Genomic DNA, 14,526 nt, shown 5'->3' on the forward strand with positions numbered 1-14,526 from the left:
ATATTTACAAATAAGATCCCTAGAACTTGGATTGGATAAAATGTATGAGAGAGAAGGAAGTGCCAGTACTTTTAATAAGATTTTGGAATACATGCCAAGTTGAATGGTGATAATATTCATAGGATATAAAAACAATGTCAAGGATCTTTATGCTAGTTTTTAAATGGATATGTTGAGATTATGCCTCATTCATTGGATTACATTTACTTATAATGGAGGGGACAAGGTTGTTAACTTTATTTGAACTTCCTTTCTGGAACCTAGGAGCCATGTTCGCTATTGTATCATATAAGAATCTACAATTTTGAGTAACAGAAAACTTGGCAAACCATTACCTTATTAGATAATGGACTATTGATTTCACGTAAGAGATCTCAAGATAATGAGCTTCAGTCAGCTCTAGTTGCTCATGAATGTCACCTAGGAAATGGGGTTTTTCTAATTTCCGCCTTTCTAATCACCACCTTTAGTATGTTATTTTATACTCATGGTTTTAAAATGTCTGCCATATATCTTCCCAAACTGGAAGGTAGAGATAGAACCAAAGTATTTTCATTTCAATAGGGAAGGGAAGCCTTTCCCAGAACTCTGAGGTGAAATCTGGTTGTACAGTAGATGGTTTGGAGGGGCATTGGATATGCCAACAATTGGTTTCTGCAACAGCTCATTGGCAATTTCAGATAATTTAATCATCTATATTGTAGTATATACAAACTGAAGATTAGAGATGCTTGAACTCAATTAGCAAAATAAGTGATAGAATGAACCTGGGTTCAAATTTTCCACTTTTCAAGCTTAAGACTTATATACTTACAATCATATTACACTGTGACTTCTTGCCCTTTAAAAAAAACCTCTAGATCAAGCATGCAAAAAAGAACCCAGAACCTGTAATTATTGAATGCCATTGTATTAAATGACTTTGCACTGTACCTTCTTGCTCCTTAAAAAAATCTAGGTCAAGCATGCAAAAAAAAAAAAAAAAAACCCATAATCTGAAATTAATGAATGTCATTGAGTATGGAGACTAGTTGAAAGAATAATCATAGGGTATGTGAATTTTTTCACAGACTATGTACACTAAAATCATATATACATTGAGTAAAATGCATAATGATAACCTGAAAATTTAGCCCTAAAGGAGGCTATCAACATACTGAATGGCTTCTGTTCTGTCCAGGAGTTTTATTTCCCAATAAAGTCTTAAGCCGAGGAGACATGTTTAACAACCAAAATAATAAAAGGAGCTAAAAAACATAGCATCTTGTGTTCAAGTTTGATGGGTGACAACTCCTTGAAGAACATAAATTATATTCCTGCTTAAAAAAAAACATAAAAGATGAAAGATTTAAAAGAAAACAAAAACTAGCAAACAGGAGGAAAAGTGTATATTTACTCCATGTTTTGTGCTGTCTAGGAATGTGCTTTTCTTCTTTACATAGAAATTAGGATTCATTTTAAGCTATTTTATGTAAAATCCAAAAAGTGAAAATCAAGTTGTTGAGATGATGCTTGATTTGAATATATATTTAGAAGCTAAAGTTATCATGTTTTCTCTACCTGACTGCATCTGTGATTTAAATCAGAGAGAATAATCTTCCCATTTATCCCAGCTGCCAAGTGTCATCATCCTTAGTGGAAGGAAATTTTATCAGGAATAGTCTATTTTGTTTTGCTCTTATTTTTGTAAAAGATAGAATTACCAAGTTAAGGACAGGATGGGAAGGGAATTTTCCTGCTTACTGTCCAAAGTCAGTTTAATTCTACTGGGATGGAATATTTCCTCCTAGATATCTGTGGAAGTCCACAGCACAGTCTGTCCAAGTCTTCACACCTTGAATAAAAAGCTTTCATAAGTGAAAGTTGCTAACTTCCAATTTGGGGATGGAGATTAAATAGTTAAAATTTTGTCTCAGAAAATGCCATTTTAAAAATAAGTTTGCCAGTAAACCATTTTTCATGTTCTCTGGACATACAGAGCCATAAGTGGGGAAGGTGAGAAGGGAGATAGCATATATTTTTGATTTCTTATATGCTACAGTTACTAAAACTCTAGTTGAATCCCTATTTGCAGATAAGAAAATTGAGTTTTAGAGAAGTTTTATGACAAGTTAGTAGAAGTACCTTTAAATTTAACTAAGTAAATTTAACTAAGTGTAGGTGATCTAACTCATTTTACATGAACCAGTCTGAATTCACAACTTTCATCAGCAAAGATAGAATAGGGAAATAAAGGTTAGATTGATAAGAGTGAATAAAGCTATCATGCAGGATGGAATGGAACTTGACTAAGGACTGACTGTCAGAGAACTCTGGGGAAGGTCAGAATTCTGGACACATCTGAATTGCTTTAGGAGCTCCTTTCCTAGTCTGCTGTCTCTTCAGCCCAATCTGTTTACCTATGTTATTCTCTTTTATAAGCAACAGCTCTAGTTATTGCTTAATAACTTTTCATATTATTTGCATGCTAACATACATCTATAAATATATAGATATAGGCACAGATATAGATATTTGAAGGGAAACAACATGCATCTGCAGTCAAATTTAGATTTGATCTTGAATCTGTGATTTACAGAAAGATAATAAACAAATCACATGCCCTGGTTTTGTTTCTCCCTTCTTTTCCTCATAAAGAATATATATACATACATAAAATACATATATATAGTAGGATACACTTTTATGTTCAGCACATGAGTACACACATAGGATATTATTCCCCCCTCACTCTATGTTCTTTTCAAACAAAAGGCTATGCAATAGTCAGGGCTATTTTTGTTACAAGTGACAGAAAAAAAAATAATAGCTCAAATGTCATTGGTTAATGTAACTGAACAAAACAATAAGAAATATTTTCTTTTGGGCATAGCTCAGTGTAGAGATTCAAGGCTCTTATACATCCAACTCTTAAACATGTTCTTTACATGTGTGAAATAATTTCTGATTGCTCCTGCAGAAAACAAGAGTATTGGAATTAGGATCCATTGTTATTTCTGAGAAGTTGCTGATTAATGGCCATTCCTGTGTTCTTCATCCACATATGGTAAATTATTTTCACTAAGAAATAAATTTCTTATGTTAGTGTTTGCCCTCATCCAATGCACATATAATTGGTTCCTCCAAGAAAAAGGAGGTGGATTCTCTGATACCAGAGAAAGGACAGAGGGATGTTGGGCCAGCAGAAACAACTAATGACCACTTCAGATCTTTGATTCTTTAAAATTTGTCTTAGTTTCAGGGAAAAGGGAAATCATTATTATATCTAGCTTCATTTTTAAAAAGATTAAATGTGAGATTGTTAGTAAATATTTGAATAAAAATTATTTAACTGCAAAATCCTCGGGCATGAAAGCACACTGCAATTGGAAGCCAAGTGGAGGATATGAGTTGGATAAGGACAGTCTGGTGAGAACTCTTATTTCTCAGTTCTCATCGTAGGGACCAGGTTATGTGCAACATCAGGACCTGATGAACTCTAATCAATCAGGTCATCAAAGTTCTTCAGCACCATCCTTCTGTGACACAAACTCTTTACAGAAGGTAATTAACCATGTGATATCTTTTTGACCAAATTCCAAAGTGCAAAAAAAAAGTTTATAGTGTAGTTAAGATAAAAAAGCTAAGCTCACCATCCAACATAAAATAAGGGCTCAATAAACTTTAGTTTATGTTCCCACAAAGCTATGGAATTATCATAATTTACTCTCATTGAAAAGCTAGCTTTTATGAAATCAGCAAGAAATGGCTATAAACCATCCATTGCTACCTTCTGTGAGTTCATGGTCTTTTACTTGTAGAGGCAGTGTTTGGAAACAAAGCTTGTACCAATAATTCTTTTATGTTACAACTCTGCATACACTCAGAACTCCAATAGGTCATTACACCAAAAATTCATTTTATTTTATAAGTTAATCTTTTTTCTCTTGCAGTGCTCAGCAGCATTTTTCAATGTAATGGAGACTTAAGTATATAGCATTATATCTGGACTCCTGACCTTGTCAGTTATTCTTAAAATACAACATCATTTTAGGAATCAATACACATTTAGTTCCATACTGAATTTGCCCTTTGTTGAGCCCCCAACATATCTACCTGTTTGTGAACCTGTTTCTGATGGTCTAACTACCTGTTATCCAGACTCCTGATTCATTCTTGATTCCCTTTTTCATTAAGTCTCAGAAATAGAAAGTTCTGTTCAGTCTCCAACACCAATCAACTGATCAACAGTATACCTGCATCCACTGGAAACAAATTACTATGATACATTATGGATTAGAAAATGGAAGTTGAAGGAAATGCACATTTTCTTCATACCCTTAGAATCCATTCAGGTTTGTGGCTGGCAGGAAGATAAACAGTCTCAGATACTTCTACAAGAAAGAATCCACCATCTAGCTAATGGGGATCTGGTGTTCAGAAGTATACGACTGTTAGCTCTTCGGGATCTGCCTCCATTTCAGAGAGTTTCTTTGCCGAGCCTATGATTGCCCCTGAGCTACCTGCATCTGGTGACCAGTTCCTGCTCCAGATCTGCCTGTCAGCTGGCCAACCCTTTGTCAGATGTGCATTGTTCAGCTTTGTTCCCCACTCAAGTGTGCTTTCTCTCCCTTTCCTTACTAGGTTTTGATGCCTCATAAATGTGTTTCAGCCCAATCTTTGCCTCAGTGTCTCTTTCAATTGAACCTAACTATGGCTAATCTCAATTCACTTAATCACCTGACAAAAAACATCACAATCAAATCATGCCCATAACTTTCAATGACATGTATATTTAATGAAGCTCTATTATGCAGAAAACAACAGTTCAGCAAATGTGATAGCATATGTTACATAAAATCTTTTATATTTATCAGTTGGGTATCTGTCTAATAATGCAATTCTAATTTTTCAGTGTAGGAATCAAAAAATAAAGCATGAGACACACGACAACTAATATTCTAGTTGTGGCTATATACTTGACATGATTACAACATAAATCCATCATCTTAATAATCAATACATGATCTTTTGGTGAAATGTTCAAGTGCCTTCATTGCAAAGGAAGGCATGATTGTCTTGTTGCTATAGCACACATAATTTTATAATGATCATTTTCCAAATATCATCCCAGTGCAGTAAATTATCTCTGTTAAGAATCTAATGTATCTTTTCCAGTTTTTGTTATTGAATACAGAAGTGATCGAGTTAAAGTTGATCAGTTTAACCCATCATTAAGCAATGTAAACCAAGGCCCATCAGAATAACCACAACTATACTAAGAAAATCTTTCCAGAAAAAACAATTTGCAAGCCATGCATTGCCTATTTCACTAAAAACAAATTTATTGTTAAAGTAAAAGATTCTTGAGGTCACAGGATATGCTATTTAATAGTTCCACACCTTTTCAGCTGTTGACTTTGTTTCACTTTACCGCTTAGTCTACAGTTCCCTAAACTGCCTCTGACAGTACTGCTAAAAACTCAGTTAATTGTGATGGCACTGGATTTAATAGTAATTATAAAGAAACAACACTAAACCTTTACATAGGATTTTTCAATTTATATTTTCACGTTTAATCTCATTTCCTTTTTGGCCATGCTAGTCCTGAAATTCTTTGCTTGTCTCAACACAGCACCTATGTGACAAAGTGATGAAGTTGTTCTTCATGTTCAGATGTCTTTTCCTATCAGGCTGCCCAGCTTCCTTATCAAAAACTACCATAGTCCTTTTTGGAGGCATAATGGGTTTCTTCTTTTTTGAGTGGTTCCTGCCTGACATCCTAAACTAAAGATACGTTGAATTTCCTCAGCCTGGTGACCCTAAACAGGCCAGGAATTCTCTCATTGGAAACAAAAGTAATGGCTGACATTTCTATTTACTTACTGCTTAAATGCATTGCAGGTGGGCAAACTGCATTTTCATTTTCTTCCTTATCACAGTTACCTAACTTTTACTGAAGATTCTCTGCTAAGGGCTTTATATAAGACAATTCCTCAAATTTATGCACCAGAGTTGTCCTATTATGTCTCAGATCCAATTCTTCTTCACACTACTGATATTTAGTGTAGTGAATATTAAACTGTCTACACTATTGGCAGAGTAAACAGCAAATCATTGTATTAAAACACTTTCTTTCTCCATTGTCTTCTTGAGTGGTATATATTATAAACCAACACATTCAATTTTATTATTTGTAGTTTGTATATCAACAAAGGGAAATACATCAATGATTTAACAGGCATACATTAAAGGAAAAAAATCTAAAAAGTTTCCTCTCCCTTAAAGGTTTATTAATTCAATGAGTGATTTTTGGTGTATGGCTTTCAAATGAGCTAAGGCTGAAAAATATTCAGGAAAGTGAAAGCTATATCTTGATATATATATATATATATACATAATATCCCTTAAAATGCATATAATATACAATTAAAGCAGGAATGGCAAGTTCCCCTGAATCATGCATCTTCCTTAGCTTTCCCTTGTATCTGAGACAGAAGTTTCTCCAAGGATGTAGACCCTTCCAAACATTTATTATCACTGGGATTCTCTGGTTTTCTATATTAACACAGCTCCCTTCTTTTACTTTCCTCCTTAATGATGCCTGCTGGAACTCCTCCTCATCTTAAACGAAACAAAACAACCAAACTTTCCAAATTTAAGCACTTAGAGATGCATTCCTTTTGCCTTCTGTGTGTAAGTGAAACACAGCATAGCCCCAACAGACTCTACTCTCCAAGCTGCCTTGCTTGCTTGCAAGTAGCCCTCTCACAACCAATGGGAATGGAACCTATTATGGACTGAATGTTTGTGTCCCTCAAAATTCATGTTGGGCTATAAACCTCCAATATGACAGCATTAGGAAGTAGACCTCTTGAGAAGTAATTAAGTCATGAGGGTATGATCCTCATGAATGGAAATGGTGCACTTGTAAGAAAATATATAGGGAAAATGCTTTATTTGATCCCTATCACAAGAGGAGTCAAAGAGAAGGTGCTCATTTGCATACCCTTGGCAGACACTAGATTGGCAGATATCTGGATACTACTCTTTCCATTTTCAAAACTATGAGAAATAAACACTGTGTAAGCTACCCAACCCATTATAATTTGTTGTGGTAGCTTAATTTGTTGTGGTAGCTATAATTTGTTGTGGTAATTTGTTGTGTTAGTCCTGGCTTCTCCACTTCCAATCCAGCTCTCTGCTATGGCCTGGGAAAGTAGTAGAAGATGGCTCAAGTCTTGGACCCTGTACCTGTGTGGGAGACCTGGAAGAAACCCTTGGCTTCTGGCTTCAGATCAGCTCAGCTCTGGCTGTTGGGGCCATTTGGAGAATGAACAACCAGATAGACTACCTGTCTCTCTGTCTCTGCCTACCTCTGACTGTAACTCTACTTCTCAAATAAATAAACAAAACTTTTTTAAACAATAAATTAAAAATGAAGGAAAAAATGCAACATCCTTGGGTCAGTGATGATGCCAGATGTATTCATTTTTATTTTTGTGTGTGAAAATAAATGGAAAATTAAGGTGAGAACAAGGTTGCAAGAATTTTGAAAAATGGAGTCTGAAGGCCGTTGAAAAGTAGGGTTTTGCGTGATTTCAGCTACTATCTGTCCTGGGAACTTTGGTCACCACCACCCTTTGACTGCAGGCATCTGGAATAACCAGATGACTGCATTGTGCCCAGTCTTAGAAGGTTCTGACTGCATATCAGGAGGTTATGGAAGTCCTGTTTTATGAGCATTTCCATTCTGTTTGCATATTATTTTCATTGACTTGTATTTGTCAGATAGCTCTTGGTCCTTGTCAAACTTCAATAGCCCAACAAGCTCCCACTTTCCCTGCCTTCTTGAGAACACAGAGTAAGAGCTATGTGAATGTGGTCTCCCTAAATGAGATCTTATAAAATTCTTCCAGTTTTTAAGTTTCTGAGTTTGAAATGATCAACATGTTGTGCCTCTAGCTTTGCTATCCACAGTTCTCCCATCTGTCTCTATTGTTCAGGCCATATCAACAAAGAGCATGACTGAGGATAACTGTTAAATAATGACTACTAATAAGATTAAATAATTTAATGATGTAACCAATATATTTTAATGTGGTATTCAGAATAACTTAAAAATACAAGCATTATATGTTCTGGCATTTGAGAAATTATAATGTAAAATTAGAAAGGGAAAGAGGAAAAGACATTGGAGGCAGACCAAATTTGTAGATGCTTCTCTTAGAACATTTGGGTTAAAATATCATTTAAAAATCAACAAATCAAGTAATAAAACTGTAAGAATATTTAACAGTACAAATCAAATTATAAGAAATATAGCTTTAGTGACTAAAACAGGATGGCACCTGTATATGATTAAACAGATGACCTATAAGCTAGAATAGAACATGGAATAGCCCTGAAATAAACACAAATAAATACCACTGTTCAATGCAATGGGAAAGTGTACTGTGAAGTCACTGGAGAAAAGATAGACCAGCCAATAAATTGTGTTGGGGAACCTGGAGAGTTTTCTGAATCAATACCTCACACTACACCCAATAATAAATACCAAATGAATCAAAATGTTAAATGTAAAAATAAATACTGCCAAAACAGGAAATATCTAGATGCCATAATAAATTCTACATAAAAACCAACCCAGGAAATCAATGACCAATACATGGATTGAAACAAATAATTGCAAATTAAATCACAAAGAGTTAATATCTCTAATACTAGAAATTGGAAAGAAAAGTAACCAATTTTAGAAAATACTGTCGGAATAAGATCAAAGTCGGCGAACTCAAAAGGCTTCCATAGCCTTGGCAACTCATGACTAGAGCCTAGGGAGATTACTGACGCCATAAACAAGAGTGTCAAGTTGTTAAGTCAACCACAGGAGTCACTGTGTACTCACTCCTCATGTGGGATCTCTGTCCTTAATGTGTTGTCCAATGTGAAGTAATGCTATAACTAGTACTGAAACAGTCTTTTTCACTTTGTGTTTCTGTGTGGGTTCAAACTGATGAAATCTTTACTTAATATATACTAAATCGATCTTCTGTATATAAAGATAATTGAAAATGAGTCTTGATATGAATGGAATGGGAGAGGGAGCGAGAGATGGGAGGGGTGTGAGAGAGAGGGAATTATGGGGAGGGAGCCATTGTAATCCATTAACTGTACTTTGGAAATTTATATTTACTAAATATAAAATAAATTAAAAAAAAAGAACTTCCTCAATCCTGTGATCAAAGGTTTCCCTAAGGAAACAGCTTCTAAACTGAGGTGCCAGTTCCAGCTGGGAGAAAGAACACAGCATGTTCAGCAACTGAGACTAAAGAGAGAAAGCAAGTGTGAGCTGTGATGGAACTGCTGAAATCCTATGAGTCAGACAAGGTAGCCCTCACTAGGCTATACCATATTATGGACTTTACCTTCAGAACATTAAGAAATCAGTGAAGGGTATAGTGGGAGAAGTGATTAAACTAAAAAAATCAGTCTCACTAAAACTTGGACATACATTGGAGGGTGGCAGTAAAAGGTATGAGAAGAAACTCCTATGGTAGTCGAGGCTGTAGATGGTTGTAGTTTGGATCAGGTTGATGGTCAAAATGCTGGGAAAATGCTTTATATAAGATAGTCTCCTGACATTAAACTACTGTTTATTGGTTGCTATATTTTATGTAAGTAGAGAATAGCAAAAAGTCTTACCAGATATAGAAAATCACTATCTTTTGGAAAATGTGGAATCATATGAAATATTAAAAATGTCCTATTTTAAAGTTTTATTATTTTAAACTGTGTGTTAGAACTTGGTATTTTATTAATGCACTGCATAATTTTCCAAGAGAATTATACAGTCTAATGGAGCCTGGGCTGCCTTCAACATAGTTTTCTTTTTTAAAATTTTTTTTAAACTTTTATTTAATGAATGTAAATTTCCAAAGTACAGCTTATGGATTACAATGGCTTCCCCCCCATAACTTCCCTCCCACCCGCAATCCTCCCCTTTCCCTCTCCCTCCCCCTTTCCATTCACATCAAGATTCATTTTCAATTCTCTTTATATACAGAAGATCAGTTTAGCATATATTAAGTGAAGATTTCAACAATTTGCACCCACATAGAAACACAAAGTGAAAAATACTGAGTACTAATTATAGCATTAAATCACAATGTAAAGCATATTAAGGACAGAGATCCTACATGAGGAGTAAGTGCATAGTGACTCCTGTTGTTGACTTAACAAATTGACACTCTTGTTTATGGCATCAGTAATCACCCTAGGCTCTTGACATGAGTTGCCAAGGCTATGGAAGCCTTTTGAGTTCACCAACTCTGATCATATTTAGACAAGGTTGTAGTCAAAGTGGAAGTTCTCTCCTCCCTTCAGCGAAAGGTACCTTCTTCTTTGATGACCTGTTCTTTTCACTGGGATCTCAACCAAAAAGGAAACCTGTTAAAGTGAAATGAACACTATGAGAAACGGTGACTTGATCAGCCCTTGCCCTGACTGTTGATGAACAACTTAATACATTATCCCTTTTAGTATTTTTGTTTGTTTGTTCTACTTAATACTTTTGGTTGAATACTGTAATCAATACACAGTTATTCTCAAGTGTTGAAACTTAACTGAAAAGTGATCGCTGTTAAATATAAGAGTGGGAATAAGAGAGGGAAGAGATGTGCAATTCAGGACATGCTCAAGCTGACTTACCTCAAACGGTAGAGTTAGAAACATACCAGGGGATTCCAATTCAATCCCATCAAGGTGGCATATACCAATGCCATCTCACTAGTCCCGGTGATCAATTTCTGTTCACAATTGATCATAATGATAGGGATAAGAGCCAAAGGGAGCACATAAACAAGACGAGTGTCTGCAAATACTAGCTGATAGAATAAAAAAGGAAGAGAATGATCCAACATGGGAAGTGAGATACACAGCAGACCCATAGAATGGCAGATGTCCTAAACAGCACTCTTGCCTCAGAATCAGCCCTTAAGGCATTCGTATCTGGCTGAAAAGCCCATGAGAGTATTTCAGGCATGGAAAGCCAAAACACTCTGGCAAAAAAAAAATCTTTTTTTAACTTTTATTTAATAAATATAAATTTCCAAAGTACAACTTTTGGATTACAGTGGCTTGTTCCACCTTAACCTCCCTCCCAACTGCAACCATCACATCTCCCACTCCCTCTTCCATCCCATTCATATCAAGATTCATTTTCAATTATCTTTATATACAGAAGATCAATTTAACATATACTAAGTAAAGATTTCACCAGTTTGTACCCACACAGAAACAGAAAGTATAAAGTACTGTTTGAGTACTAGTTATACCAATAATTCACATAGTACAATACATTAAGGACAGAGATCCTACATGGGGAGTAAGTGCACAGTGACTCCTGCTGTTGATTTTGCAATTGACACTCTTATTTATGATGTCAGTAATCACCTGAGGCTCTCCTCATGAGCTGCAAAGGCTATGGAAGCCTCCTCAGTTCGCCAACTCTGATCTTATTTAGACAAGGCCATAGTCAAAGTGGAAGTTTTCTCCTTCCTTCAGAGCAGGTACCTCCTTCTTTAATGTCCCATTCTTTCCGCTGGGATTTCACTCACAGAGATCTTTCATTTAGGTCATTTTTTTTTTTTTTTTTACCACAGTGTCTTTGCTTTCCATGCCTGAAATACTGTCATGGGCTTTTTAGCCAGATCCGAAGGCCTTAAGGGCTGATTCTGAGGCCAGAGTGCTGTTTAAGATATCTGTCATCATTTTAGTCTGCTGTGTATCCTGCTTCCCACAGCATACAGTTTTCAAGAAGGTATTAGCCAAGGATAGCCACAGAATAAAGGGAGAGAGAGAGATGAAGACTCATGGGGAGTTTTTTGGTGCTAGACTCAGGAACTAGATGCATCAATTCCTTCCACATCCCCTGGCCAGAACCAAATTACAATGACCCACCTAGTCATTTCTCATTAGAGGAGCACACAAATTTGGGGGAGCATTATCTACTTACAAGAAGAAAATTATTATTTCATCATTGAAGAATAGACATTTAATCATTGTAGTGAAGGACTTTACATAGTCACTTAATGCAGTCTGGCTTTAGGAAAGATTCAATTCAAAACTGGCAGGGTATACCTCTATCCAAGTGAATGCTTGTAGTTGTTGGAGCTCTTGATTAAACCCTAATTTCATTTTTGTCATGTAATCTGATATTTGTGATCACAGTCTAATTTTCCTTTGGTTAGTGTGCAGAAACAGCAAGAATCTAACAGAGAATATGTTTAAAATTCTCAGCTGACAATTATGGTTTGCTCTCTGGCCCCCATGCTAAACATCTCTCCTACATGCAAAATACTCTCATTTCCCTCCTAAGTCACAACATTCCATCCTGTCATACAATCTGGCTTGTGTTTGAAGTCCAGTACCTCATTCTTTAAATCATCTCAGGTGTAGTTAAGAACTCTGAATATGGTCCTTCAAGTACAAGTCTCTCATAGTTTTTTTTTTTTAATCTTATAAAAGATCAAAAGAAGACCCGAGAAGTTAAGAGACAAACTGTTTCTTGCTATGCCTTCAACATACAATGCTGAAAGATGCTGAAATCAATGGTCCTTCCTATAAAGACAAAAATCACATTGTTATTAATGCCAAATTACTTTTGTAGCCAGGTTTGAGCTATCATGTCTTTGACTAGTGCTCGTTTTTTCTTCCTGGCAGACATTCTTTGTGTTTCTTAGCTTTGTTCCCTGGTCTCTTGGTTTTGCGTTTCGGAGTCATTTTTTTCCTGATACTTTTCGTCTACGTTTTCAACTGAATAGTTTTCTCAGCCTTCTTCTTGCCCATAAAAGGCTTGGGGTGCTGATGATTCTTTTTATTTTGAACTTTCTTTGCTCTTGTTAGTTCAAGTTGGTAGTGCCAAAAAAAAAAGAAAAAAATTATTTTCAAAAATTATTAAAGTAGCCATCACAGACAACACAACACTTAAATCTCTAAATGCTTCTTTCAAAGTTTAGAGTTATTTAAAATTTGTATTTCACATGAGGAGGGATTTCTTCTATAAATTATGGATCATTTTAGATATACAAAAGCATGAAGAATGTTATCTGCCACTCACTTAAAAATTTTAAATTTATACAAAATAGATAAGGCTTTCCTCTATTTGCTTCTTTGCAATCTAATTTCTTGCTTTCCTTCTTCCACCTCAGGTGACACATATCTAGTAGTTAAAACCACAGAATGCTTCATCCTAGACTTACTTCTTCCAGGATGAGTAGCCTTGGATAAATTTTCTGCATCAACTTTCTTAGTAATAAAGTAAGAATGATGTTGATATATAGGTGGTATATCTAAAATTAATTTATTATTATATCATGAATCCCTGGTATTCACAAGAAGAATACAAGCACTAGACATGGTTGTTTTTCAGTGACAGGACAATGAACTTGGTCCTCTTAATGACTAACTTCCTCTTCCAAATAGCCAGTGAGAAGGTGGAGTGGAGCAAGTCCACTTGTCCCTTACCATCCACTTTTCCTACTTCTCCACTTTATAATCTGCAAATGTGTATCAGTTATTGTTCTCAATGATTGCAAGCCTTTCAGAAGTGTTTCCTGGAAAATTACAAAAGAGTCCAATAGAGAATGTACTCAAGGTTTTCAACTGGAGGTGAAACTATAGCCTCTGTTTTTCACACTCATGATTTTCCTCATTACCTTTCTAAGGTCATTGAAACCTCATCCTGTTTTAATATCTGGCTCAGGTAGTGGAAAAATTAAAGCTCTCAAAATGTGTAGTAATTCTGACAACTCAGAGGGTATGTTCCTATGACTCAAATCCTTCAGATACCACTTGTTCCTTTTGGAACGACCTCTCCTTCCCCTGAGGATCTAATTACTGCCTAAGTCCTTCCTGTTCTCTCCCTCTGCATGCAAACTTACAGGTCTGAGCCACCTAAACTGTAATGTCACCCCCAATAATTCAGCTAGATGTCCTGTCAGTAACGACTGCTTCCACAGAACAGATATTTACTGTTAGGCTACTGCTCCTTTGACTGGAATTTAAAATAATTCTAAAAGAACAGGTCATCAAAGAAGGAGGTACCTTTCTCTGAAAGGAGGAGGGAACTTCCACTTTGACTATGACCTTGTCTAAATATGATCAGAGTTGGTGAACTCAAAAGGCTTCCATAGCTTTAGCAACTCATGACAAGAGCCTAAGGTGATTACTGATGCCATAAACAAGAGTGTCAATTAGTTAAGTCAACAACAGGAGTCACTATGCACTTACTCCTCATGTAGGATCTCTGTCCTTAATATGCTGTACATTGTGATTTAATGCTATAACTAGTACTGAAACAGTATTTTTCACTTTGTGTTTCTATGTGGGTGCAAACTATTGGAATCTTTACTTAATATATGCTAAACTGATCTTCTGTATATAAAGAGAATTGAAAATGAATCTTGATGTGAATGGAAGGGGAGAGAGAGCGGGAAAGGGGAGGGTTGCCGGTGGGAGGGAAGTTGTGGAGGGGGAAAGCCATTGTAA

Source organism: Oryctolagus cuniculus, chromosome 3, assembly GCF_964237555.1.
Source record: "Oryctolagus cuniculus chromosome 3, mOryCun1.1, whole genome shotgun sequence".
Lineage (NCBI taxonomy): Eukaryota > Metazoa > Chordata > Mammalia > Lagomorpha > Leporidae > Oryctolagus > Oryctolagus cuniculus.